At 35.7% G+C, this 27,918-nt stretch overlaps 1 protein-coding gene across 2 annotated transcripts in view; it reads right to left on the bottom strand.

The window, feature by feature from the left end:
- LOC142348258 (calcium load-activated calcium channel-like) overlaps positions 1–27,918 on the bottom strand; it is a 520,926-nt gene that overhangs the window by 457,494 nt on the left and 35,514 nt on the right. The window lies entirely within an intron of this gene.

Genomic DNA, 27,918 nt, shown 5'->3' with positions numbered 1-27,918 from the left:
TTTATACCCATTTTTAAGCTAAATGTCGACCAAGGGTTGGAAGTTGTCAGTTTTTATCTGGTTGAACTCGGACTCCAAAAGAAGACAAATTGCATAATTATTTAATTTTATCATACCTGTTGGCTTTCGGTCAACAATCATGAGCATAATATATCTTTAAAAGTTTTTGAAATGAATTGAAGAACGTTCTTACATCATTTTTACCATCCCTGCTGATACTTTCGTTTTGGAGTTTATGTTTTTTATTTGGTGGCGATATGCTTGAATTTCGTTTGTCGAATCTTCTTTAACTTCTGATTCAAGTATCTTCTCCGCCTTTTTGACTAGGTTTCCAGACTTTCCCAAAGTAACCAAACACGCTCCTGGAGTTTGTCTTCTTCTACTGCATTTTTGAACAGTTGCCGAAACACATATGATAATGTCCTCTTTTAAGTTTGCAGCGTTGTGTTGATCAAACGCTTATCGGTTTTGGAAATCTCCAAATTCTGTTTCTTTAGTGGAAATGAAATTATCAGTATTCAACTTGTTTTTTCAGATCACTTTGTCGTGTTCTGTTTTTCTCCTACAAGGTGTTATAGAAAATGTTTTCTATAATTTAAACTGATTCGCGAAAACGGCCGCGCTATGTCTGTTCCATTCACTTGATACTTTATAATTGTTATCAGATGTAGGTTTAGCCAAGGTTTCCATTGCCTTTCTGTAAGTACTTTTCTGCCTTCAAAGATAAGGCAGATGTGATTCAAGATTTCATGAAAAAAAAGAAAAGGTGTAAAAGAGGTTTAAAGGGTTGCGACTGTATCTGCAGATTGTATGTTTTAATTGTATAGAAGAATTTTCTCTAGGTGTTTTTTTACTTCATTTTAACAAGGCTTTCACTTTCAAAGGAACTCTAATTTTTTCAAAGCATATTTAGCAAGCAGTCTAATTAATTTCTGCATACGGAAAACTCGAAACAGATGTTAGCTTAGATAAGAAATGCACGTGAGACCTACGTATTGAGTTTTCAGTGTACATCTTGGTTGAAGCAAATTTTTAACAGCAAACCTGAAAGCATAAAATTAAAATATTTCTGATCCCAAATGAGCTGTAGAAGAAATAAAATACGTTTTTTGAAAATTCTTAAAGTATTTTCACTATCTTTATTACTTTCACTACTTTTAGCTTCCATTGCTAGAAAGTTCAATTTTCAATTTCACCTTAAAACTGGAATCTTTTTAAGTGTCAAATTGTGCTCCGCTAAATTTCGGTTGTCAAATTCTCTGTTATAGACTTTTCTGAATCAGCTAGCAATTTTTTCAGAATAAAAAAAATCTCTTCATAAAAAATTTCACAAATATTTTGTTGTACTGACAGAACAGAAAAAACTGCAGACGTCTGAACAGTAACAGTTTTCCAATATTGTATAACTCAAAATCTGTTTGTCGTAGCCATTGGATCTCTACTCAACGAAAGGCGCCTTCTGAGAATTATTACTTCCTTTGAGTTTTTGACGCACAAAATTACTGCTCCAAAATAACAATGTGGAAAACTTGACAGATGCCGTGCAGCGCATAGTTGAAAACTGCAACTGCAGGTGTGCTCTCCTTTGTGGAAATGTTTTCGATGTCTATCAGGCATGCAAAGAATTGGCAGATATATGGGGAGTCGAATCAGCGCCTGATCACTCAGCCAAACAGCTTCAACAAAAGAACCAGTTGCGCCCGCAGTTGAACGCTGTCTTACAGTTACACCTATTCTTAGTTAATCCCCGTTTGCGGCAATTTTTGAGTGTTATCAAAAAAATTTCTCAGTTTGTAACAGATTAATGAACTCATTTGTTATATCTGTTTGATTTGGGATTTTAAACAATTTTGTATCTGGCATTTTGTTTCATTCGTACAAATGTATTGATAGGTTTTGTTTACAATTCAATTCGTATTTCTCGGTTTAACATTAATTCAGAACAAAAAAAGTTGAAGATTTAATAAAGATTTAAAAAATATAATTTCAACAATTTGAAAATAATTAGTTAAACAACTAAATAAACTCATTTAGTTGAAGCCAAAATTGTACAAGATTTTCATTGAAGAAAGTAAATAGTTTTTGTCTTCAGTTATGAGACTTGTTTTGTCTAGTTCACACAATGAAATCTTGTTGAAAAAAGATTTTTGACGAATACAGCATTTGTTTTTTACAGTGAGATTTTTCAAAACAAAGCTCTGGTTTTGAAAAGATTATTGAAAGGAAGTTTACAAATTTAAGAGAAAAGCCGAAATTCGTGATCAAATGTTTAAAAACTGAAACGGAACTATTTGATGTGTTTTTGCTAAAGCAATGAAATTTTGCCACAACTGATGTTCGTTGAGGTTGTTCTACTGTTTGCTCATTTACTGTTTTGATTAAGCAACTAATTGAAAAATTTGCAACATTGTAACTTTGCAAAAAAATTTCTGTCTTCTCTTTGAACCCGATGAAACATTCCTTTTGATTAATGTCAGCTGAGCCAGCTTATGTTTGGAAGCAAGACTGATTTCAAAATGGTACCAACGAATAGTTTGCTATTGATCCTAATACAAGGGAAAAATTTATTATCAAAAATTTTTTTTCACATTTTTAGAATAAAATCGACAATAAAACGAAACAATTTTTATAAGCATCCGTCAGCAAAAAAAACTTTGCTCAACAAATGGGTATAAAACAAAACGATTAAAAATTGTTTCCGCTGTCAAATAGCTCAGAAGTCTAAAATTCCAAAAAAATCCTCTTGCGTGGCTCTTTCTCGCTTTTTTCTCTTTGTTATCATAGTCAACCCCTCTTAATCCCAAAAATTTATTAACTGCAATGTTTGATTTTGAATGAAGCGTTTCAAGGCTTTCTAAACAATGGTTGTTGTGAAGGAAACTTATTGGAGAGCTGATGAAGGGATACACAATTTTTTTTGTTTCTGTTCTTGAAGAAAAAGCCTAATCCACTTTCAAGTTTACTGAAAATCGAACAACAAATTTTAAATTAAAATTGCAAGCCAAATTTTTCGAATTTTTCATAGTTTAACAAAAAATTAGGATTGAAAACAATCACAACTCAAAACTTTGAATTGATAAGCCATTAGTTCAAATTTGTTTTGAAGATCCCAGGAAAATTTTTGTGACAACATTTTCAGCATTAAGAAAATGGTGCTCACCATAAACGCATTGTTCATGCTAACGAGAGATGTATACCCATATACCGTTATTCCATGCGCTCTGTTACTCCCCATCGTTTATTTATATTTCAATACTCTCTGGCCGTCAAAACAGATTTACAAAACTTTGTCGTACTGCAATCTTGCGTTCAATAACAGAAACATGTTCATCGAACACAACTCAAGAAATTAGATGGGTTAACTTGTTCCTGACAAATCAAGAATTTAAAAAAACAACAACAAGGAAAACAAAGGTATGGCTCGGAGTCTTAACTTAGAAGACCTCTGCAATCTCATCTTACTTTGGATAGTAACAAAACCGTTAGCATTCTTGATTCCGTGAATGCTCAGCAAAAAGAAATTAAGGATATAAAAGAACATAGGACATCAAATGGATGTCAAGAAAATATACAAGTTAGCGCAAAAGTATAACTTCAAAAACACGGGCACGAAGGAGCGGAAAACTCGTTCAACAACGACGTTCTAAGGAAACGTGGTGGAAAAGACTTATACTCGACTATTCTCTTATCTAATTGAAGTAATTGGGTTCCTAAGAAGTCTATGGGTTGATTTAAACTTTGCTAAATTCTCGCCTTTACATGGTTCATTGATTCTTGTGCTTCCTCTTCGTCAAACAAGGATAACCCTACTTGAGACATTAGCACACAATTGACTAACCCAGCTACATACGAGAAAACTGATGTTTGCGAACCTTTGGTTCATTTTTGAGTTTTAAAGATATTTAGCAGTTTGAAATCTTGATTGAGCTGGTGGCCAACGTGTTTCATTATCCAAAATAGACCTCCCTCCTATGTACCGTTTTATTTACCGGAAAATTGAACCAACGATGCATCTTCTACTTCTGCTAAACAGAGACCTACATCATTACGTCTGTAGTGAGTAATCTCAATAAACTCGTATACACTGTGAAGGATTCATAGCACACAAACAGGATGCATCTTTGCAGATGATTTTCAATTTCTCACTTTGAAGAGCAAGCTCCAGAGCATGATGATACACGTCAGACATGACCAACGGAACGATGCTTAAAACAATTTATCTTCTTCCACTTGAATGCGGCAAAAACAGTTTAGATAACGGGAGCTTGAGGATAACTTCAAAAAAACTACAAAAAAACTACAAAAAGCAAAAAAGACTACACTAACTGGCTTTTTACTGCAAAAACCTTTCTTAACGCATGTGGTTGTTGGAAGAATCTTATAGACTGTGTATCAACTTATGTGGACTGTAATGTATACATAATTACAAGGTCTCAAAGATGACTGAAGAGACTTTACCGATATTTTTTCGGGCTAATATTCAATTGTTGACAAACAGGAACAGCTAAAAATCGTTTAAAAAAAGATTTGAGTGTGTATCGACTTGTTGTACAAAGCACGCTACATCACGGCGATTATCGAACTCCTGGAGATTTATGACAGTATCCTCCAATTGACTGTTTGTCTAATGGTAGATGCAAACAAACTGTATGGTGGCGTCATGAAAACAGAGCATCAACAATTAAGTGAATCTTTGTTCCCAGAAGTCTCATATAGGTGGCTGCACAAAACCAAACCCAGTTCTCCAATAGCTCACAGTCTTGAAATGGGTCTGACTTATCCACACTATATACACAGCTTCCACCGTGAGTTCCATCTAGCATCCTCAAAAGATTAGTACCGCATGAATGATTAAATATTTACCAAAAAGGGTTAAAAATCAGTGTCAAAAAGTTTTTCGTCCTTCAGTTGTTGCAATTCTTTTTGGACAGAAAACATTTTACGGTCCATTACAAAAATCTTTAGTTTTATGTACAACAGTGTCCGATACCTGAAAAAAACTCGTATGACCTAAATTTAGCAAGAAAATTGGATGAAGCCGTCTATCAGACTAAGCACCGAAAACAACAGTCCGCAAAGAACAAAATTGAAGAAAATTTGTTCAAATTGATCAATAAAATCGCCTTCGGTAAATTATACGAGTCAAAGGGAAGAATATTGAAACACAACTTGCGGCAGGTGCTCATGAGGTACTTCACAGTGTCTCACCTTTTTTAAAATCCTTTCAAATTATTTGGCGACGGTTGCGCTGTCATCACTAACGACCCAAAAAGTATCTATCATGATAAGCCAACAACTGTTAGCATAATGACTTTAGAATTAGCTAATATTCAAATGTATGTGTTTCATCAAAATATAATGCAGCCGCATTTTGACTGCCCACTGCTATATTCTGACATAGACAGTCTGTTTTATATAGAAATTGAAGAGCCAGAGAACCAGATATTTGTTATAAGTTTGATTTTTAAAATAACCCTAAGGAGCATCGAGTTTTCAATAACAACAACAGACTTGGCCTTCTCATTTATGAGGATGAGTTCGCAGGACAAGTCATCAAAAAGTTTGTTTCGCTGATCTTAAATCCACATTCCGTAACGTCAACAGGTAAAGCAGGTTTATTTTTTAATTAAAATAGTTGTGTTAAAATGGTTAGCCATTATGGCAAAAACATCCCTCTACAATTCAAGTGAAGCGAGCACAAGTGAAGCGAGAACTGATAACATTTTTACGCTTTCTTCTAACTTTCGCTTGCTTTAGACTCACGCAAGAACTCAGCAAAAGTTTTTACCACAGCTGCATTGAGACAATTAAGCCACCAGAAATACAAAGACGCTCATTTTTTCTTCTCCTCCCTACGTAACCCGAATATCAAAATTTTGCCCGATCGTCCTTCTCAATCAATAATTTGTCCCTGAGTCCATTCGATGACAAATGTTTTGTACATTAGTGTGGCATAAAACCATTGCCATTAAGGCATGCCAACCCAATTGAAGCCACTGATCTTGAAACTGTTTCAGAGTGGACTTTTAGACTGAAGCTGAAGTTGAGGATCTTCTTGAGGAGGAAAAAGGCAATTTCATTGAGTCGGACAGCACGCTCTTTGCTTCAAGGGAGAGCACACCCAAGTGCTTCGTCGGCAACCACCCGGTCCCTGATTTAAAGATAAAGACCGCATCGGACTTGAAAAAGAACATAGTGTTGATATCGAGACCAGAACACACGAAAAATATACATCGAATTGTCCATTCATGACGTATCCACACTATATACACAGCTTCCACCGTGAGTTCCATCTAGCATCCTCGAAAGATTAGTACCGCATGAATGATTAAATATTTACCAAAAAGGGTTAAAAATCAGTGTCAAAAAGTTTTTCGTCCTTCAGTTGTTGCAATTCTTTTTGGACAGAAAACATTTTACGGTCCATTACAAAAATCTTTAGTTTTATGTACAACAGTGTCCGATACCTGAAAAAAAATCGTATGACCTAAATTTAGCAAGAAAATTGGATGAAGCCGTCTATCAGACTAAGCACCGAAAACAATAGTCCGCAAAGAACAAAATTGAAGAAAATTTGTTCAAATTGATCAATAAAATCGCCTTCGGTAAATTATGCGAGTCAAAGGGAAGGATAATGAAACACAACTTGCGGCAGGGTGTTCATGAGGTACTTCACAGTGTCTCACCTTTTTTAAAATCCTTTCAAATTATTTGGCGACGGTTGCGCTGTCATCACTAACGACCCAAAAAGTATCTATCATGATAAGCCAACAACTGTTAGCATAATGACTTTAGAATTAGCTAATATTCAAATGTATGTGTTTCATCAAAATATAATGCAGCCGCATTTTGACTGCCCACTGCTATATTCTGACACAGACAGTCTGTTTTATATAGAAATTGAAGAACCAGAGAACCAGATATTTGTTATAAGTTTGATTTTTAAAATAACCCTAAGGAGCATCGAGTTTTCAATAACAACAACAGACTTGGCCTTCTCATTTATGAGGATGATTTCGCAGGACAAGTCATCAAAAAATTTGTTTCGCTGATCTTAAATCCACATTCCGTAACGTCAACAGGCAAAGCAGGTTTATTTTCAATTAAAATAGTTGTGTTAAAATGATGAGCCATTATGGCAAAAACATCCCTCTACAATTCAAGTGAAGCGAGCACAAGTGAAGCAAGAACTGATAACATTTTTACGCTTTCTTCTAACTTTCTCTTGCTTTAGACTCACGCAAGAACTCAGCAAAAGTTTTTACCACAGCTGCATTGAGACAATTAAGCGACCAGAAATACAAAGACGCTCATTTCTTATTCTCCTCCCTACGTAACCCCAATATCAAAATTTTGCCCGATCGTCCATCTCAATCAATAATTTGTCCCTGAGTCCATCCGATGACAAATGTTTTGTACATTAGTGTGGCATAAAACCATTGCCATGAAGGCATGCCAACCCAATTGAAGCCACTGATCTTGAAACTGTTTCAGAGTGGACTCTTAGACTGAAGCTGAAGTTGAGGATCTTCTTGAGGAGGAAAAAGGCAATTTCATTGAGTCGGACAGCACGCTCTTTGCTTCAATGGAGAGCACACCCAAGTGCTTCGTCGGCAACCACCCGGTCCCTGATTTAAAGATAAAGACCGCATCGGACTTGAAAAAGTATATAGTGTTGATATCGAGACCAGAACACACGAAAAATATACATCAAATTGTCCATTCATAGATTCTAGAGCTGATTAATTCAAAGAGGGGATGAAGTAATATATTCGGAGGAAAATCAAACCGTAACACCATGTAACGGCGGACGACGCGTATAAAAACAGAAAATTTAGGCTCAATTATCTGTCTATTCATCTGAGTAACAGTGCTGTATGTTTTTCATTTCAATTGAAGTTACTCGGCGCTTTCAAAACACGACAAATGCTTCCTAGAGTTTATATATATCTTCTAATAGTTATAAAGTTTGAGTTTCTCTAAATTTTCCATCATTTTTGTAAATTATTGGTAATTTTTTGCCTTTTTTTGCCTTTTTTCTTAAGATGATTTACCTTTTTTTTAATCAAAATGCTTTTCAAAAATGAGATTTATGCTTCCGATTTTACAGATTTTGTGTTGAATTAGGCTCCAATTTCTTGACACCAGTTTGTTTTTTTTATGTTATAGGGCGTGGGTTTGAGGAAACTGCGTGGAATTACCATTTGTTCATTTCTGAATTTACGTCCCGTCTTTCTAATATGCCTATTTTTCCAATCCTTTTCACTCCTTGATGTTAAAAAGTAAATCCCTCAAAAATGAAAGCGGAAAATTGAGGGACAAAGGTCAGGATAAAAATCTGGCTGAAAGAGGGAGAGTGTTGTCCTTGCATGTACAAGGAAGAGACGTCTTATCGCATGTAAAACGTTGGGTTGTGCTATCCAATTTAAACTCTTGGGTTGTTCTCAAGACAAACCTATCTCTAACGTGGATTGACAACTCCTCTCCCCTTCCCAGATATCAATGGCCAAAAATGCAGACTTTGAATTGCAGCTAAGCTACGCGGAGAACCGAAGATTGAAAAACGTTGGCATTCATATCAGGATATAAGTGAATGTTGTGGTGTCTCAACAATTTGTCTGGAAACAACTGATAAATTTAAGGTGAAGCCAAGTCTTTATAGTTCTGAAAACAACCGCAAAACGAAAGTCATTGCAGAACGTTTGCTAGGAGTACCAAAGCTGCAAGCTGTCAATAATATATGAGCTTTAGAGAGAAGAAAAACATGTTCTTTTTCGGAAATTTTGTTTCATCAAATTTGTGTTGCACGTGCTTGAGCATCAGGATAGTAGGGAATCTATGAAATTTCACTCAATGGTTTCGGAACATTCACAAAAAATTGTACTGTACATCTGTTTTGCAGCCGTTCACGAATGAACAATCCCCTTTTGCTGCACCAAAAGATTGAAAAATTGCATTGTTTTTTTTCACAGCTTTTTCTTTTTTCATTCGGACTAAAAATTCCAATTTTTTTTTTGCATAAGTTTGTACCTCTTTGTCACTCCATGCCTCTAAATTGAAAACAATTAAGAAGTTTTAGCCGGAAGTCAACTTTTATTTGAGCTCCAGGGATTGGTCCAGCTCTATACAAAATCTAAACTGAGTATTTTGGCAATAAACTTCCTGGAAAATCTGCTATAGCAGCAGAGTTTGCATTAGTTCCGCCAAAATGCTCCATAATTTGCCGCTACTTGTTTTCAATCATTATTTTTACTCGCATTTTCATTTATTAGTTTTAGCAGAAATCTAGTGAATGTTTCAGGAACACTTTGTAATGGATTAATCTCCTATAATGTGATGAAATCCTTATTTGAGTTGTGAAAACGTCAAAACTAAAAAATTGTGAAAAATAAGAGCACTCAGCCAGAACTAAAAATTATAATTTTTTTCAACTGTCAGTGCTTTTGTTCAAGCGCTTTCCAATGATGCCCGCTTTTTTTCAAGCTGCAAACAAATTCGACTTCCCAAAGTGGTTCAACGAAAAACTGCATAATGATCCCAATGCTCGGTTAGTTTTGGATTTTGAAACTACTTTTTTCAGACAACTTTTTTCTCCATCTTGTTATTTTCTAATAGAATTAAAAAATTGGGATATAATTCACCATATGGACCAAACAGTGAGCACCACTATGAAACTTAAAACAGTTTTTTTTATTTTACCACATTCAATTTGAAATCTTCATCAATATGCTAAAAAATACTAAAACCTTTAAGAGACTGGCTTATTCTCACGCACAACAGTACCATAAAAATTATCAACCTCAGTAACACAATTATAAGCAAGGAATCCTTTAAAACAGATAATCACGCTGACAATTACTGCAAATCTAATCTTCGTCCGAATATATGTTATTGTGTGCGAGTATGTGTTATAGTTTCTCTCTGATATTTCTGCGAGTTGCTCTGCCTCTAGCTTTCACAAAAACACGAGCCGAACGAATTTCTTTATTTTCAGTCTCCAAAAATCGTTGTTCGTTTTTAGATTTTTAACTGCCTTGTGATATTTGTAGTATTTCTTGGATTTTTTGGGCATAACTTGACCAAGTCATTAAAAATTTCCAGATCAAAAAAAGTTCTGTAGAATCTGGGTCCCCAGCACGCGTTTTCTGCAATGTCAAGTCGGGTGTTGTCAGTATTGTTAGCAGATTTGTTGTAAAGTTTCGATTTCTTTTATCAGCAGTGACGGCTCAACGTCGACCTCATAGCATACTTTAAATATTATCTTCACAGAGGTGTATCTAATTTTGTTGTGTCGCATGTTGTTATAGACCCGTTTGCACAGTGAACTGCATGCGTTAAGGTAAAATGCTCTCTACAAGAACAATGTTCTCTACAAGGCAAATTTTTAGCTTAAAGATAGTACCAAATTTAAAGCTCAACCTGGAATCCGGATTTTGTTATTGTAAAAACTTAGCGTTTTAGTAGGCTGTGAGCCAATTCGAGGTTCTTTTTACTGACGCCAAGCCAAGAATTTGACATTTGTCGTTGGGTATTGCGCGGAAGAAATCTGTTGGTTAGCTTCCATCGTCTTAAGTCAAGCGTTGCGTTCATCTTGCGTACCTAGAAACTTCATGAGCTCTGGAATTCGCATGCTCCTGTACAATCATTTTGCACTTTGGAGCATTTATTTTGTATTCAAACTGCTTACCATGATCGAATAAATCCGTGACGAACGTCGGCAGGTTTTTCAATTTTCAAGCTTCCTACCGGACAGATGTTGTCCGCATACCATACCGCGTTGTGCTCAAGTTCTGCTTGCGAGCAATCAGTGGGAGTGCGGCCATACCATATTTTGCCATGGGTATAGGATCTCCCAGTGTCGTTTCGTTTTTGGGACCGCAAGCGAGTTCAGGCTACAAAAAGGGCTGACGGAGCCTTGTATGAAATTTGAGGAACACAACTCAAAGCAGGGAATTTTTGTTCAAAAACTGTTGTCGATTGAGGCAAAGGAATGCTGTCTGTTAGAAGAACTGCTTCCTTAGGGGATACATCATAAGCAGAACGCATTGAGTGCATGGCATATTCGATGCCACCCTAAGCAGAGCTGCCTTTTTCTACCAAGAAACCGTAAGTCATTTTTTGCGCTACAATAAACACTGCCCAATATGACGGCGCAAGAGTTCTCCAACGCCAATTGGTGTGACGCCAAGGTTTTTTGCTGAGTGGTATGAGACAACGGGCGTTGTATGTTGCCAATTGTTTGATACAACTGTTTTCAGTGGCTAACCTGATAGCAATTTTGGATAACGTGTTTTCTTTGACTGAGTTCTTTTTGAGGCAGAATTCGTCTCTATTCGTTTACGTCCAAACATGACGGACCGTGGCTGCCATGGGTTTTCCGTCTATTATTGAAAATAGTTTGCGGTCTTTTAGCCTTTGATAATTTTGCATTCAACCAAAAAATTTTAGCTCAACATTTATACTCAATTTCTGAATCGCTTTCAATTGCAAAACAGTTTTCATGCATGGTTGTTTTAATTGAAATATCAACAAAAAAATAATTCAAACAATTGAGACTCTTAAAGTAACACTGGTGGCTTTGTTTGCTGTTTTGTGGTTATCCTTCTGAATTCGGCTGTCTTTGTCTTCAGTCTTCGTAACGAGTGGCATAACAAGTGGCTCTCCTGGAAAAATAAGAACCCACATCTGAGAAACGCCAATATTGTTCGCCTCACAGTGGGTGTGAAATAAATGCAATCCCCACCCCTCCCCAGAGGAAAACCCTCCCCATAACACTTGTCACTGATTATATTTCTTCAAGTACTGTCAATTGGAAAAGAAAGAATGCAGATCAGAGATACAAGGCTTTGTCATTTTCTTAAGATACACGTTGTATATTAATGTGTTGCTTGAAAAAATAATCATCGCACTGCAATCATAGCGTTATAATCATTTGAAAAATTTTAAACTACCATTTTAATCCATTATTTTACTGTAACAGTAAAAGGTTTTTGGAACCTTTTCGTTTGCACACTTTTCTACGATGTTGAAATTATTAGAGTTAAATAATTACCAAATTTGATTACTATAATAGCCATTGAAGACTTGGATCCTGTCCGTTTGTACCCCCCCCCCCATTACGTTATGCGACCACTATTTAGCTGGTGTCATTACATATTAAATCTTTATGTAAAAACATTGCATGTGCGTCGGGGGGGGGGGGTGCAAAATAATATGCACCCACTAATCTGGGTGTGGGTGGGGAATACATACAGTAAAGATCCGAAAACTCATAAAAACAATGGCCCTTTATATAAACAAACTGAACGCGGAACTGCAAACGCGTTACAAATACATCCCCGGAAAACTTTGAGTGTTTTCTATTTTTATCAAAACATTTCAGTTGTATTATTTTATACTCGAATGTATAAAATGGTAGACTATAGCTCAAGGACAAATCTCATTTCTGATTTTAATGAGGATATGCGATGGTTTGATTGAATCAACTCCAATATAAAGCAAACTCAGAGTTCAGATCTAACGCAACCAGTCAACACCATCTCAGCCATGAAAAAGACAGGGCATAAAGTAATACCAAGTATCTATGGCCTCATCAGATACTGATGCTTTAACTGCACGATTTTCTTCTCCTTCTTATGCACAATTAGCATACATTTTTTAAAATCTCCCTCATAGACCAATTTTACGATTAGAGAGTTTTTTCTCAGGCTCTGTGGAATCAAACTTTTAATTCAATGAATTCTTCACTTTTCCTCAAAGCCCACGAAATCTTAGTTTTCAGGGAATAGCTCCTGTAATTTAAATAAGCTCACGTACACCAATGCAGGACCCAGATCGGCACACTCACTATTGTTTGGCCGAAAACCTCGACACAGTTTGTACCTACCCTACTTTGGCTCTATAACAAGAACCGAAATGGATCATATCCTCGCCCAGTTCGTCTTTTGAGATCATAACAACGGGGATCAACTTTATAGTGGGCCGAAACAAGGAGTTACTAAAAGAATTAAAAAACACAATTCCAGGATCAAATGTTAAAAGAGGTATTGAGAAATCCAAAAATTACCTTCTCCGTTGAAACTATTAATGATTTTAATGAACTTCATCCACAATCTGCAAAACCACATTTTTGCGTAAAAACAAACGTCTCACCTTCTATATGTACAGAAATGCAATATGGACAAAAAGGAAGGCAGCTGGTTATTTTGTGTTCTAGCATCCTTACTCCGGATCAGACATATGTAATGATTTTTTGCTAATTTATTGTTTTTAATCTCAGCCCAAGTTAAACAACCTAACAAAAAACCTCAGCTAAAATCTGGGATAAAAGACCGCATTTTGATGCGCAATGAATGTTTTCCAATACATATAACAAAAATGCAGTCATGCAAGTTTTTTAAAAACGGCGATGAGAAAATCAAAATCCCACAATCTGATTTACCTAAAAAATTACAACCACAGAAATTGAGGTCTGACAACATATATGAAACCCCTACATTGTTAATATATAAATTAGAAGATTTCCATGGGACACATATTAATCGTCACAGGTGTAAAATTGTCCCCTACTTCCCCAAAAAAACAAATCTCACTCTAGACAAAGGTTCAAATATATCTCAGGTAACTCTTTACTCAAAAGACTACCCCAAAACATGACGGCTACAAAATCGAAGTTGGTCTCTTTTAATGTAAACCCACCAAATTTATCCAAAAAAAATGTTCTTTGCAACCACCATATGTATCTTCCAGACCATCTCATAGAGACTCGGCAGTTTGCCCTGGCCCAGATACACATCTACGACAAAAACCCCAATAGACTACAGAGTCCTTATACCAGAAACCAAATTTTCTGTTACGAGAAGAGCAATCATTTAAAGCTCATCAAAATATATTTCAAAAATCAAAAAAACCTCATTTTCTGGCAGCGTGTAGCCTAAGAAAAATTAGCAAAAAAATAGAAAATTCCGAAGATCATCCTGCCACAAACAATAAAGTTTGTTTTCTTATAAACGGGCCAGCAATTTCACCAGATCTTTCAAATGCAGGAACCTTCAGTTTAAAAAGTTTACAGAGAACCACTCAACTGTATTATTGCTTGGAAAATGAGAGAAAGGTAATAAACCGACCGTTTAACATGAGATCTTTGATATTCACTATTAACAGAAATAAGTTAGCAACTGGCCTTCTGATTGGTGCACGAGAAAACTCAATTCCTAAATCCATTATCTTAATATGATATGAACTTGGTAAATTTCTTCCAAAAAATTGAATTTTCAATCGACCAAAACGCATCGAACTAAATAAGCTTAAATTTCTTCTTGCATTTCATTCAGCCGGAATTCTCTTTCTCTCTTTTGGCTATCTTTCTCTCTCTCTCTCTCTCTAGGTCTCTATATCTCTCTTTCTCGTGCCGAATCTGGTTCTCTCCTTTACCAAAACTCTTATCTATAACTCTCTCTCAACATCTTTCCTCAGTTTTTATAAACTTCAACTGAAATTCTTCTGCATGCAAAAAAGAAGTTCTTCGTCTCTCGTCTTTCTCTCCATATCATAGCTTTTAATCTCTCTTTCATATAAACACACAATATATATTAAGTTAGACAGGTTTCCCTTTAGAGGAAGAAATTTTTACCTTAAAAACAGCTCTAATTACAGCTCTACAGCAATGACCTCTATCAACTCCAATATAATGCAAACTCAGAGCTCAGATCTAATGCACCCAGTCAACACCGCCTCAGCCAAGAAAAAGACACGGCATGAAACAATGCCAAGTTTCTAACTCCTCATCAGATACTGTTGCTCTAAGTACACGATTTTCTTCTCCTTCTTATGCCCAATTAGCAAGCATTTTGTTCTAATTTCCCTCATAGATTTTTTCAGAATCAGTCACATCAAACATTTAATTCAAAGAACTCTTCGCTTTTCATCCATAGCTCACTGAATCTTAGTTTTCAGGGAAAAGCCGTTTGTACCTACCCTACTTGGCTCTAAAACAAGACCCGAAATGGATCATATCCTCGCCCAGTTCGTCTTTGGAGATCTTAACAACGGGGATCAACTTTATAATGGGGCAAAACAAGGAGTTACTAAAGGAATTTAAAAAAACACAATTCCAGTGTCAAATGTTAAAAGAAGTATCAAGAATCCCAAAAAAAAACTTACTCCGTTGAAAATATTGTTGATTTTAATGAACATAGTTTTCGTCCACAATCTGCCATACCACACTTTTGCATAAAAACAAACGTCTCAACTTCCATTTGTACAGAAATACAATATGGACAAAAAAGGAGGCAGCTTTTTAGTTTGTGTTCTAGAATCCTCACTCCGGATTAGACGTATGTATTGATTTTCTCGCTTATTTTTTGTTTTCAACCTCAGCACAAGTATAAAAACCTATCAAAAAATCTCAGCTAAAATCTGGGATACAAGACCGCATTTTGATGCACAATGATTGTTCTCCAAAACATGTAACAAAAATTCAGTAATGCACGCTCATTAAATACGGCAAAGAGAAAATCAAAATCCCAAAATCTAAATTTCTTGTAAAATTACAACCACAGAAATTGAGGTATGAGAACATATTTGAATCCCCTACATTGTTAATATATAAACTAGAAGATTTCCATGGGACACATATTAATCGTCACAGGAGTAATATTGTCCCCTACTTCCGCAAACAAAATTCACTCACAGACAAAAGTTCGAATATTTCTCAGGTAACTCACTCTTTACCTAAAAGACCATTCCAAAACATGACGGTTACAAAATCGAAGTTGTTATCTTTTAATGTAAACGCACAAAATTTATCCAAAAAAATTGTTTTTTTTGCAACCACCATATGTATCTTCCAGAGCATCTCATAGAAACTTGGCAGTTTGCCCTGGCCCAGACACACATCTACGAAAAAACCCCAATGGACTACAAAGTCTTTATACCAGAAACCAAAGTTTCTGTTGCGCGAAGAGCAGGCCATTGAAGCTGATGAAAAATATTTCAAAAAATCAAAAAAACCTTCATTTTCTGACAACCTTTAGCCAAAGAGAATTTGGCATTCAAATTGAAATGTCCGGAAGTAATCCTGCCACAAACAAATAAAGTTGTATTTCTGATAAACGGGCTAGCAACTTCACCAGATCTTTCAAATGCAGGAACCTTCAGTTTAAAAAAGTTTACAGAGGACCACTCAACTGTATTATAGCTTGGGAAACAATTTTTACTCTTCTATCATAGTAGAAACATAAAATTCACTACAGTAGAAAATGAGAGAATAGTAATGAACCGACCGTTTAACATGAGATCTTTGATATTCACTATTAACGAAAATAAGTTAGCAATTGGTCTTCTGATTGGTGCAGGAAAAAACTCAATTCCTATATCCATTATCTTAATATGATATGAACTTGGTAAATTTTTTCCAAAAAATTGAATTTTCAATCGACCAAATTACATCGAACTAATTAAGCTTAAATTTTTTCTGGCATTTCATTCAGTCGGAATACTCTTTCTCTCTTTTCGCTCTCTCTCTCTCTCTCTCTCTCTCTCTCTCTCTCTTTCTCTCTCTCTCTCTGGGTCTCTATATTTCCCTTTTTCGTGCTGAATCTAATTCTCTCCCTTACCAAACTGTTATCTGTAAGTCCCTCTCAACTTCTTTCCTCAGATTTTATAAACTTTAACCGAAATTCTTCTTCATCCAAGAAAAAAAGTTCTTCGTCTCTCGTCTTTCTCTCCGCATCATAGCTTTTAATCTCTCTTTCATATAAACACACAATATTTATTAAGTTAGACAGGTTTCCCTTTAGAGGAACACATTTTTACCTCAAAAACAGCAGCAGTAACAGCTCTTTAGCAAGGACCACATCCAGAACAACAATCAACTCCAATATAATGCAAACTCGGAGTTCAGATCTAACACAACCAGTGAACACCATCTCAGCCATGAAAAAGACAAGGCATAAAGTAATACCAAGTATCTATGGCCTCATCAGATACTGATGCTTTAACTGCACGATTTTCTTCTCCTTCTTATGCACAATTAGCAAACATTTTTTTTAAATTTCCCTCATAGACCAAATTTACGATTAGAGAGTTTTTTCTCAGGCTCTGTGGACTTGCATATAAGATGAAACGACATTTGTTTCCACAAAGAGTGAATCTCGTAGAAAACTTGCTTGAATCGCGCCCATTAACAACCACCACTACAACTCGTAGCCTAACATATGAGATCTCATAGACAATCCAGGCTGGCAATCTAATTTTAACGCCCGATAAAGCAGATTCCCGTTGGATTGCTGGAGCCCACAGCCCTTCCAACACGAAAATTTAGTGATTAGTCCCCCGAATTCCAATCGCAAAGGATATTTCATGGGCAGACTGTCCAGTAACAATCCCCGTTTTGAGCATCATTTCATATGTACACTAGGAGAGTTCTTACAAATCGGAATTATTCTACTAAATCTGAATTTACAATCAGCGAGCGAAAAAACTTCTTTCGGGTAATGTCTCAGCAATAACGCTATAGAAGCTAGTTTCTTTTCTGAATCTGGTGATCACTACAGAATTTTTCTTCCAAGACGATCACACGACCGAATGATAAAATTCCAGATGTTTTGTTGAAACTCCCACGAACAATGAGAAAACACAGGACAACAACAAAATGCCCACATTTACTCAATTCGAATCAGCAAGTCAGCCACATCAAAAAAGTAGTATGAGGTAGAGCTCGTTACAAAATAGCATTCAAAATAATAATGTTTTACAATAAAAATGGAAGTCAAATATTAATTAAATCAGAAAAGTACAAACGTTTCAGAAAACAGGATTAGTTTGGCGTTTTACAATCAGACGTACAAATTGACGCTAAGAATGACCGTGCAAATTGTCGAGTATATTTGGAAATCGATCAAAAAAATCTCACAGTTTATTAAAAGCTGTTCAACTTAGATAAAAAGGTCAACAAAACTTTGATTTTAATAACACCAAAAAATCCAAATGTAGGATGTATCATCACAATTAAAACAAATGCCTCGGCAACACCCAAAAAATAAAAAATATATCCATTTTTCAAAGTAAAACTGTCTGTTCTTCTTCTACATACTTGCAAATCAATCATTTGGACTCTGAACACTTTCCAGTACATTTTTAGAACAAAAAACAATTTTAGGGACATAAACCATTTTCCCTGATCAACAAGTGCTAAACAAGTAAAAATGATAGTTTTGATCAGCGAAACACACTTGATGAGGATAAGGATGGTTCAAGTCGTCTAGTGATTCACTAGATTCGGTCATGAAAAAACGTAAACGTTTTCATGACAAATATATAAAACAACATAACAAATCGGCAAGTTTAATAATAGCGACTGTAAAAATTCTGTTGACGAAATGTAATTTAACCAGTTAGTAGATACCGGAGCAGATACAAATGAAGTAGCACAAGCAGTAAGTTGTCGATATCTTGCAGAAGAATGACAACTACAATCACAGCTTTCAATTTTACGACAACTATCCACAGAGCATTTTAATAATTTATTTACAAACGGATAAAAATTACCGTTTGCCGTCTCAATTAGCAGAGGAAATTGTTTACAAGATACTTAATTGGTTTATCTGGATTCTCCAGATTTGTATTGAAAGATATAGCCATCGCATGAACAAACAGTGTTCAACTTTTCAAAATTGTCTCCTTGTCCTATTCAGGGATCTATTTTGTTTTGACCCCCCTGTTTTTCTTATGCCACCAATAACAAAATGTTTGTTTTCATATAGCACGCTACTATGTAAAAAATAGCGCATGCGCCTGAGGTCTTAAAAAATATAAACTCCCGCAGCTGAGGGGGCAAAACAGAACAGATTCCTATTCAGAATGGTTATTTAGCTCAAACAAATTGCAAAAATCATTAGAACCAATTACAACTTTAGCGATAACATTTACATTGCTATTTCTTCAACATTTTCTCTGAAATTGTTTTGCACTTTTTACAAACATTCTTTGATAAATATTAAACCAGAAGAGAACAAAAAGCAAACATTGTTCGGCTACCATTCACTGCCAATCACAAATTGAATTGAATTTAATACATCTCATCGGAGGACTTGAAAAAAAATAGTCAAAAGTACAAAATAAATAGAAATTTATGCAACGCGCAACAACTCTACCAACAATAATCTATACAATGTCTAGCTAGGAATCTCCAATAAAAATAAATTCACAACCAGATTTTTCCCTTCACTAAGAGAATTTTCTTTTACATAACAAAAGCCGTAACAAATTACCTCTCCTTCACAAGATTCTTTCTTATGGTGATGACCCCGGTTATCAAGAAATTTCTGAGGGTCTCATCATCAACCTGCCCAGAACTCGATAGTAATTTCTTTTCGGAGGAAACCTCAGAGATCAACCCATCAGTCAGCTCACATTCGGTAAACTACCCAAGTACCACCAACACCTAAACCTCAACGTTCGCTATCTTAATTTTTGAGGTCCAAAGTGTCGACTAGCCGTTTACTATTGCATATCGATTAAAAAAGTGTCACAGTTGCTGAAAAGATGTGCGATTTAGATAGAGACTTCAAAAATCCACTTCGATTTTAATAATACAAAAATCCCCAAATGTAGGATATATCATAACAAGGAGAATGCCTTGGCGATACCAAAAATTTCATAGGTAATATCCAAATTTAGGATTAAACGGACTCTTCCCCTCTACATATTTGAAAACCAATCATTTGAACTGTGGACACATTCCCAATATAACATCAGAACAAAAAACGGTTTTGGTGGTCAAGTAAAACGTATAGTATATACCTGTTCAAAAAGTGCTAACCATGTAAAACTGATAGTTTTGGTCTACAAATAACACTAGATGAGGATAACGATGGTTAAAATTGTCTAGCGTCTTACTTAATTAAGGTATGCAAAGTGTAAACGTTTTCATAATCCATAACCAATTATGTACAGCAACATTTAACACAAAATCATTGGACAATATCCGTTGGACAATATCCGTTGACTGGACAATATCCGTTGATAAAATGTAATTTAACCAATTAATAGACGACTGAGCTGATACAAACGAAGTAGCACAAGCATTAAGTTGTGGAGAACTGGACAATATCCGTTGATAAAATGTAATTTAACCAATTAATAGACGACTGAGTTGATACAAACGAAGTAGCACAAGCATTAAGTTGTGGAGACCTTACAAAAGAAGCACAACTACAGTCAGAAGATTCAAAATTACAAAACTATTTACAGACCATTCTAAAAATTCTTTATAAATTGAAGAATTTTTTTGCGTGACCATGTCGTCGGAACTGATTTAGAATATACTTTTATTGCATTCTTTGTATACCCTTGTGATGTAACAGCCATTGCATGAGCAGACAGTTTTCAATTTATGTTTTCAAAGTGTCTCTTTGTCCTAACCGGAATGGTTTTTAGCACATATATTACGCCAATTTATTAGGTCCAAATATAACTGTAGCACAAATAAATACCTCCGCATTCACTTAGCATTTTCTTTTAAACTGTTTTTCACAATTTACAATCAGTCCCTGATAATTATAATCACGGAAAAAAACAAAAACGATAACATTTTTTTTCTACCATTCTTTCACACTCCCAAAGGAATTGAGTTTAATACCGAAAAAGAATTGAAGATTTCATTGACGGATTTGAGGATTTTCATCAACTGAAAAAATAACCAACGCGCAAAAACTCTACCAACAATATTCTTTGCGATATCTTGCTGCGATTCTCATATAATTGCTAATTTTTAACCGATTTTATTTCTCTTCACTTAGACACTTTTCTACTGAATAACGAAAGCCATCACAAAATATCTGTCTTTCACAAACTTCCTTCTTGGTGAATATAACCAGAACTATTAGAAAACGCCTGAGGTCCTCTTCTTGAACCTGTCAAGCATTTAACTTCTTTTTTAGGGTTAACTCAGATGTTAACCCCTCACCATGTTCGGATCCGAACTATTCAGTTACTCCCAACACCGGAAACTCACCGTTCGAACTACTGATGCTTGATGTCCAAAGCGTCTTTTGATCGATTCTAGAGCCCTGCCGTTGATTCCTCCAGCGCCGGAACCAGTTGGATGAATTATGCAAACGCCGGCGCTGTTCGCAAAAACGCAATCCTCTCCGCAGTCCAGCTTGTGTTTTTAGTCAACTATTCACAGGTCAGTCTTTTTCCTTCACTGGTCACATCGCCTAATCTTTTTGGACGCAACAAAAGAACTCCTTCTCCGGATTCGTTTTTGACCATATTCACCACGGGCAGCAACAAACGTCTGACTTAACGCGAAAGACGTTAGTAGCTGCTCAGATAAATATGTTTCCTGCAACTTAATTTTGGCAAGATCATTCGAGGGCAGACCAATCGGAGCGATGGACCCCTAAAGCAGTGGTTCCTAAGTTTGGAACCTTCGGAAAGGTAACAATGCCACTCAGTGTCCTGTCCAACAGCCCAAGCCAACAGATTTGACCACAACAAATTCAAACGACCCCCCCCCCCCGTAAGTCCACGCAACAATAGTCCTACTACTCCACCTCCAATACCACAGAACCCGATTCCCTACTCAACTCCGCACGAAAGATCATGATCCACTGATAGCTTTCCGTGTATGGCCCCTCACCCCTCAGACAGCTCACTCTTTATTGGGAACCCCTTTCAACCCAAATGCAATTGTGACTTCTCAACCGCCAAAACACTCCCCTCCAAGTTATGGCCTGAGACTGAGCTCCTCGCATCAACCCTTATGCAGTCCACAAAGATGCTAGCTGTAATGGTTAAGACCAGCACGGCCAAGTCAATTTTGCAAAAGACGTATCACAGAGCAGCGTGGCCTAAATCCATGTACCTTGCAATCAGGAATCCTCTCCGAGTTAACACTGAACGTGGACAACATGTTTTGGAGAGAATCAGCTACATTACCAGCCCTCCAGACGATAATCTATTACCAACCACTGTCAGCTGCACGATCGGACAACTTGAAAGAGATTTCCTTGAGGAAGGACGTGAGTGTGATCTGTCCTTTGGACGTATACATTTTGCCCTCAACCCTCGCTTCATGGAACTATTTGGGCACACGTCAAATTATTTCATTGTGTTGGCTGATCATGCCCCTAATTTTTTTAGACTGCGTTTAAGCTTGACACAATTTCCAACCATGTTTATCAAAAATAATACCCCCTATAATTTTGCGTTTGATTCTATAGATCCCACTCAAACGGATGTGAATATACAATCGCATCGTGATAACAAGAACAAAATTCAGCACACAGTGCCCAATTTTCAACTTGTCCAATATCAATTTTAATAGACAAACCCCCTGATGCACATGAGTTCACGTCTTCCTTGCGTGAAAGCGTAGATTAATTCTGCTTTTTTTAAAACTAATTTTGTATATACGATATATTTGAACAGTATAGCAAATGCACGCTGGGGATTTTCGACCCCGTTTGTAAATATTTTCTTTTTGTGCCCCTTTTTTGCGGAATTCTACCACTTTACACTTGTTCCATTCAAGTATTTGCAATGTATTGGAGATGTAACGATTGTGACTATTAGGTTGAGGTACTCGCAAACCACATACGCTTAATGGAGGACAAGGAGATACTGAGTCATTTCCGTGCGATGCAACTTCATTGCAACATCGACCTCTACTACAGAGCCTTTGCCGCTTGTCTTACTCAAGAGTCGGATTTTTTGGAGTTTTTCCGTGATCCCCCGAAATGCGCTCTGGAGACAGAAACACAATTCTTACCGTAGTGAAACCGGCTTTTACAATTTTTCAATTAAACCTAATAAACCTTTTTTTTCTTCTTTAATATTCTATATCTTTGAATGTTGATGTCCCTATCCCTTTTCCTAAATTGTACTTGTTTACGTTCAATTGAAGAATTAGGAAAAAATGTTATTTCTTTTTCTCCGGTCGGAATTTACAGTGAAGGAATTAAACTTATATTTAAAAGTTAAACAAGAGTAGGTACTCCACAGTGGCTAATTAGGATGCAAACCAAAAGGTGAGCTGGTAAATCCTATTGAAACAAAGCATACAAAAATTGAACAAATGAAATTGCTTTATATCACGCTCAGAACCTCGGAGACTACACCCTTCCGAGAAGTTGGGAATCAATTCTTACTGTACCCCAGTGAGAGACAGTTAGATACTGACAATGACTGAACTTAACTGGATGGAGTACCTTGGCAGTGTCACCCAACCGACCGGAAGAAGACCAGTGATAGTTGACACCAGTCTCCTACTTCACTTGACGTGGACCAACACTATTAACAGTATTCCAGCTGCAAGCTACATCTCGAACAAAACTTTCAAACCCGGATGGATGCAGAAAATGAAAATCAGAAGACATTATTCCTGATAAACAAGATAGGTCTTTACAACAGAATGCGATAGAAACTATTTAAACTAGTTGTTGAAATTTTAGATTATCTTGCTTTGGAAAGAGTCCCTTGTTAAATCTGCTACCACAATCACTTTGCAAATGCAACTGAAAGCACCCAATGTATAATATTTAGTTGACTTTTTTCGTTGTGGCGGTCAAACAATCCAAATTTAGAAAATGAGCTCAAGAAAGTGGAAGTACTTTGAGATACCCATGTTTTGAGTGGCCCCTGGCAGTCCAGTGGGCGCGCTTCGCTGCGATAACCAGCCGGCTGTTTTAGGATTAGATCCCACTGCGGATGAGAGACATGACCAAAGAGAGTGGTCCGCCGACACAGAGGTGGTAAGTTGGCTGATGCTCTTCGTTCAATTGATTTGTTTCCAATTGCCAAAATTGACCAAAAATTGGGCGATGAAAAGAGCCTTGACAAGTAAAAAGAACAAGGGCTTGATTAGGACAATAGGAATAACTTTTCTTCAACCATAACTATTGTGAGGAATTCACTGTTCAGTCCCACTTCTCTCGATTCGTGAATGAGAAACATTTCTTTCTAATATGGATGCCAACCATCCACAAACCATTACAAAAGTCCATAAAAAGTAGTAGGAAGAGAAGTTAGCGTGTAACAAATTTCAATCCTTGTTGTTCCAAAATATTCAAGTTAAGAACAGAGAATCCCATTGGACTGAGTTATTTCAAGGTGTGTTCTTCGAGGAACAGTCATTTGCCCATTAAGATGACCTCATTAGTTGTTGTTGATGAGAGCTGTATCCTTGTCTAATATTCGAATAGCTCGTTGATACTCTCCGTAAGACTTGATTTTACAGCCGCAGAGAATCACCATGAGAAATTGGTTGAAATGCTAGAGGAGTACTTGGAAAAATAATTTCTCAATTAAAACTTTGAAAAGTAAATAGAGTTTGGCAAAAAGATGAAAGAAGAAGAATTCATACGAAGTTGGAGTTCGTAATGCAGCGATTAAATTGGAGGGTGAAATAGGTAACGAGACAATTTCTTTCCTGGAAAAAGTTTCGGCTGTCAAGATGAAGGAGGGAACCTCGCAAAAAAGTGGTTAGAGGCGTAAGAGCTATTAACTCGATAAAAAACTTGTTCCAAAATGGATACTATAATAAATTTGAAGAATGCATTTGTACTTAAGTTGTATGGCCCTTATGTTAATTATTTTGCTATTGGTTTAATTGCTAATTGTTAATTGTTAATTATTTATATTGTTATGTATCTTAATTGTTTTACAGCAAAAAAAGTACACATCTGTTTTTAAATTGTTTCACTTCAAAATTAATCACTGAGTGTACCTACCATCAGCAGCCAAGACTAAAGAGATGCAGTTAGGAATCAAATTTCAAACCTACTACTTGAAGACGCTTTTTTGCCAGTTCTTGGAATGACTTATTGTCGGGTTATATAGCAGAGTTTTTTTCCGTTGTACTGCAGCCAAAATAAATCTGTTTAGCGTTTCAATCTTGTTTCAAGATGTGTTCTTCGAGGAAGAGTCATTTGCCCATTAAGATGACCTCATTAGTTGTTGTTGATGAGAGCTGTATCCTTGTCTAATATTCTATTAAGTCGTTGAAACTCTCCATAAGACCTTATTTTCTAGCCGCAGAGAGCCACCATGAGAAATTGGCCGAAATGCTAGAGGAGTACTTGGAAAAAAATTTTCTCAATTAAAACTTTGAAAAGTAAAATAGTGTTTGGCAAAAAGATGAAAGAAGAAGAATTCATACGAAGTTTAATTGGCTTCGGCACTTTCTTCTCGCATTTTGTTTACCGAATTTTGGATTTTGCCTGTTTTTGTTATTGTTTTCACAGTCATAAGACTTATTGTGATGTCATGTTAATTATCTATGCATAACAAACATCCTGATCTCCCGTCGGGTTATATCTGAGCGTAGATATTGAGCTCCGTTGAAAGATTTTGAGTTTAATGGCTGTTAAGTTTTAAAAATAATTTTTTGAACTTTTTTGATGACCAGCTACTCCTATTTTTTCCTGAACTGTTGGTCAATGTCAGTACTAGCGGAATTTTTTTCCGTTGTACTGCAGCAAAACTTAATTTGCTTTGCGGTTTCATCTTCTACTTATTAGTTTTAAAACTTCAATGCCAAGAGATTTTATATTTTTTTCTATTTTTGCGTACTTTATTTTATTTTTGGATCCTTTTGAAACTTTATCACGTCATCCTACTGCTGATGGTCCTCATTGTTTTAGGGATAAAGTTCAACGGATCATAGATACATTTTTCATAGAAGAGCTTTTGATTTGAATTGCTTCGACATACTCTTCTGGCACTTTTCTATTGAACTTTTTGTTTTTGCCTGTCTCTGTTGTCGTTCTCATAGTCAATAGCTTGTTGTAAGGTCTTATTGATGAAATATGATTGTCAAACAAGCTTATTGTCCCTTTGAGGCATAACTGAGCGTATTTACTGGCTTGCGTTGAAGGCTAATGCAAGTAATTGCGTTGATAATACGTGTTTTCTCGAAAATTTCGTTGTTCTAATGTTTTTCTTATGTTTGTTGATTTTTTGAAATTATACTGATAAATTATACTGATAAATAAATCTCAGTGCTTTTAAAAATTGATTTAAAACAGAAGAGTTTTTAGTGAAAAGTTCATTTTTTTTAATGCCTTCGACACTTCTCTCGCTCAATTTTTTCTTGAATTTGCTGTTTGTGTTAATGGAGCATTGAATGAATGATGTTACCCGAAGCAGTCAGTTTATAGCGAATAGTCTTAAAGTTTTTGATAATCAAATTGAAGTTTTTTTTCAAACTTTTCAGTTTTTGTTCTTCTTCTTTTCGTCATATTGTAATTTATTTTCATCAATTAGTGGTCCCATCCAATTTATTGTATTTCAAGAGATAACTTATCTATTGATATTATTTGTCACAATATTTGTTTTGTCATATGCATTTTTTGGACAATATGCGTTTTTCTGAACGTATATTGAATGGCCAATTTTTGTGTTTCTTTTTCTCTTCTTTCAGAACAATCGCGTAATAACAGATCCCAATTGCTTTCAAATGTGGCGCAAGTAAACCAATTTAAACTCTCAGATTTGAATCTTTCAGCTGAATCAGTAAAATCGAACAATTGAAACAAAAATACATGAAATTGAGATGCTAGCTACTGAGTTTAATGGTTGCAAAAAATTGTGTTTTCACAAATCGTTTGTGATTTTTTGAGTTTCTCTTTAGTTCGCTTCTATGGCTTAGTCTAACCAAAGACAGGTCCTTTTGGTTTTGTAATGAGTTTTTAGTAATTTTAAAGGAATATTTATTTAAAAGCTAATGATTTTTTTGGTTTTTTTTGAATTTTCTTGGTTTAAAAAATGTTGATTATTTAATAAAGTTCGCCTCAATGTTCCTTCTTTTTGGCTCCTTCTTTTTTTGCTCCTTCTTTTAAGAAAATTTTCATCTGCTGTTTTAATAGAAAAAGTAAACTTGTGTAGTTAAGGTTTTACTTGACTGCACTTTAACATTGTTACTAGGTGCTTTTAAATTTAGATATTCCGTTTTTGACGTGAATTTTTTTTGTGCTAATTTTCTCACGTTGGCGCTGTAATGAGGCATGGCATTATGTAATTCAATTAGTAGATAAACTGTGTAACGTTTGCTTTAAACTCAAACATCTATTTTTGTTATCTCTTCATTTGGTTGACAATTTAGTCAAAAATGTAGATGAGCTCGGGTCGGAACATCACGTGCGAACGCACATTAACGAGCCGCCTTGTTATATATATATATATATATATATATATATATATTTATATATATATATATATATATATATATATATATTTGTGTGTGTGTATGTGTGTGTGTGTGTGTGGGTGGGTGGGTGGTGTGTGTGTGTGTGTGTGTGTGTGTGTGTAAGGGTGATAATTTCGAAGTGTATTTATCAAGCAAAAATTTTGTATTTATCAAGCTTATTTTGTATTTATTTTGTATTTATCAAGCAAAAATATAATTAATTTTGTATTTATCAAGCAAAAATATAATTAATTTCTGTTTGATCATTTTCAACAACCAGCTTTTTCTGTTTTGCCTACAGCTACTCGTTTCAATTTTTCGGCAATTTTATTACCAAAACAATTTGAATTGAATCTAAAATCAATTGTTTTTTTTCGAAAATATTAAATGCGCTTCTCCTGACAACTCTACTTCGATAATTAGCAGATTTTTTGTTCCTAACCACTTTATCTACCTCAGTTCTTGGTGATGATTATTTATAAATTGACATCGCAAAAAAATGCTCAACGTTCGTTAATAAGATTTAAAGCAAACCCGAACTTAATTTGGATCATACCTCAAAAACTGAACAAATGACCATTTGTTCAACCAACTCCCCAACAATAGTTTCTATCTGTTCATACTTAACTTCATTCTGTTCAGTTGTTTCTTTTTGCCAAGAGATGAAAAGCATCCGAACTATTGGTTGAACAGGTTGCACATAAGAACAAAACTACTTTGAAGTC

The sequence above is a fragment of the Convolutriloba macropyga genome, chromosome 10 (assembly GCF_964194025.1).
Source record: "Convolutriloba macropyga chromosome 10, txConMacr16.3, whole genome shotgun sequence".
Taxonomy (NCBI): Eukaryota; Metazoa; Xenacoelomorpha; order Acoela; family Convolutidae; genus Convolutriloba; species Convolutriloba macropyga.
This window is presented reverse-complemented; position numbering and strand designations above follow the sequence as displayed.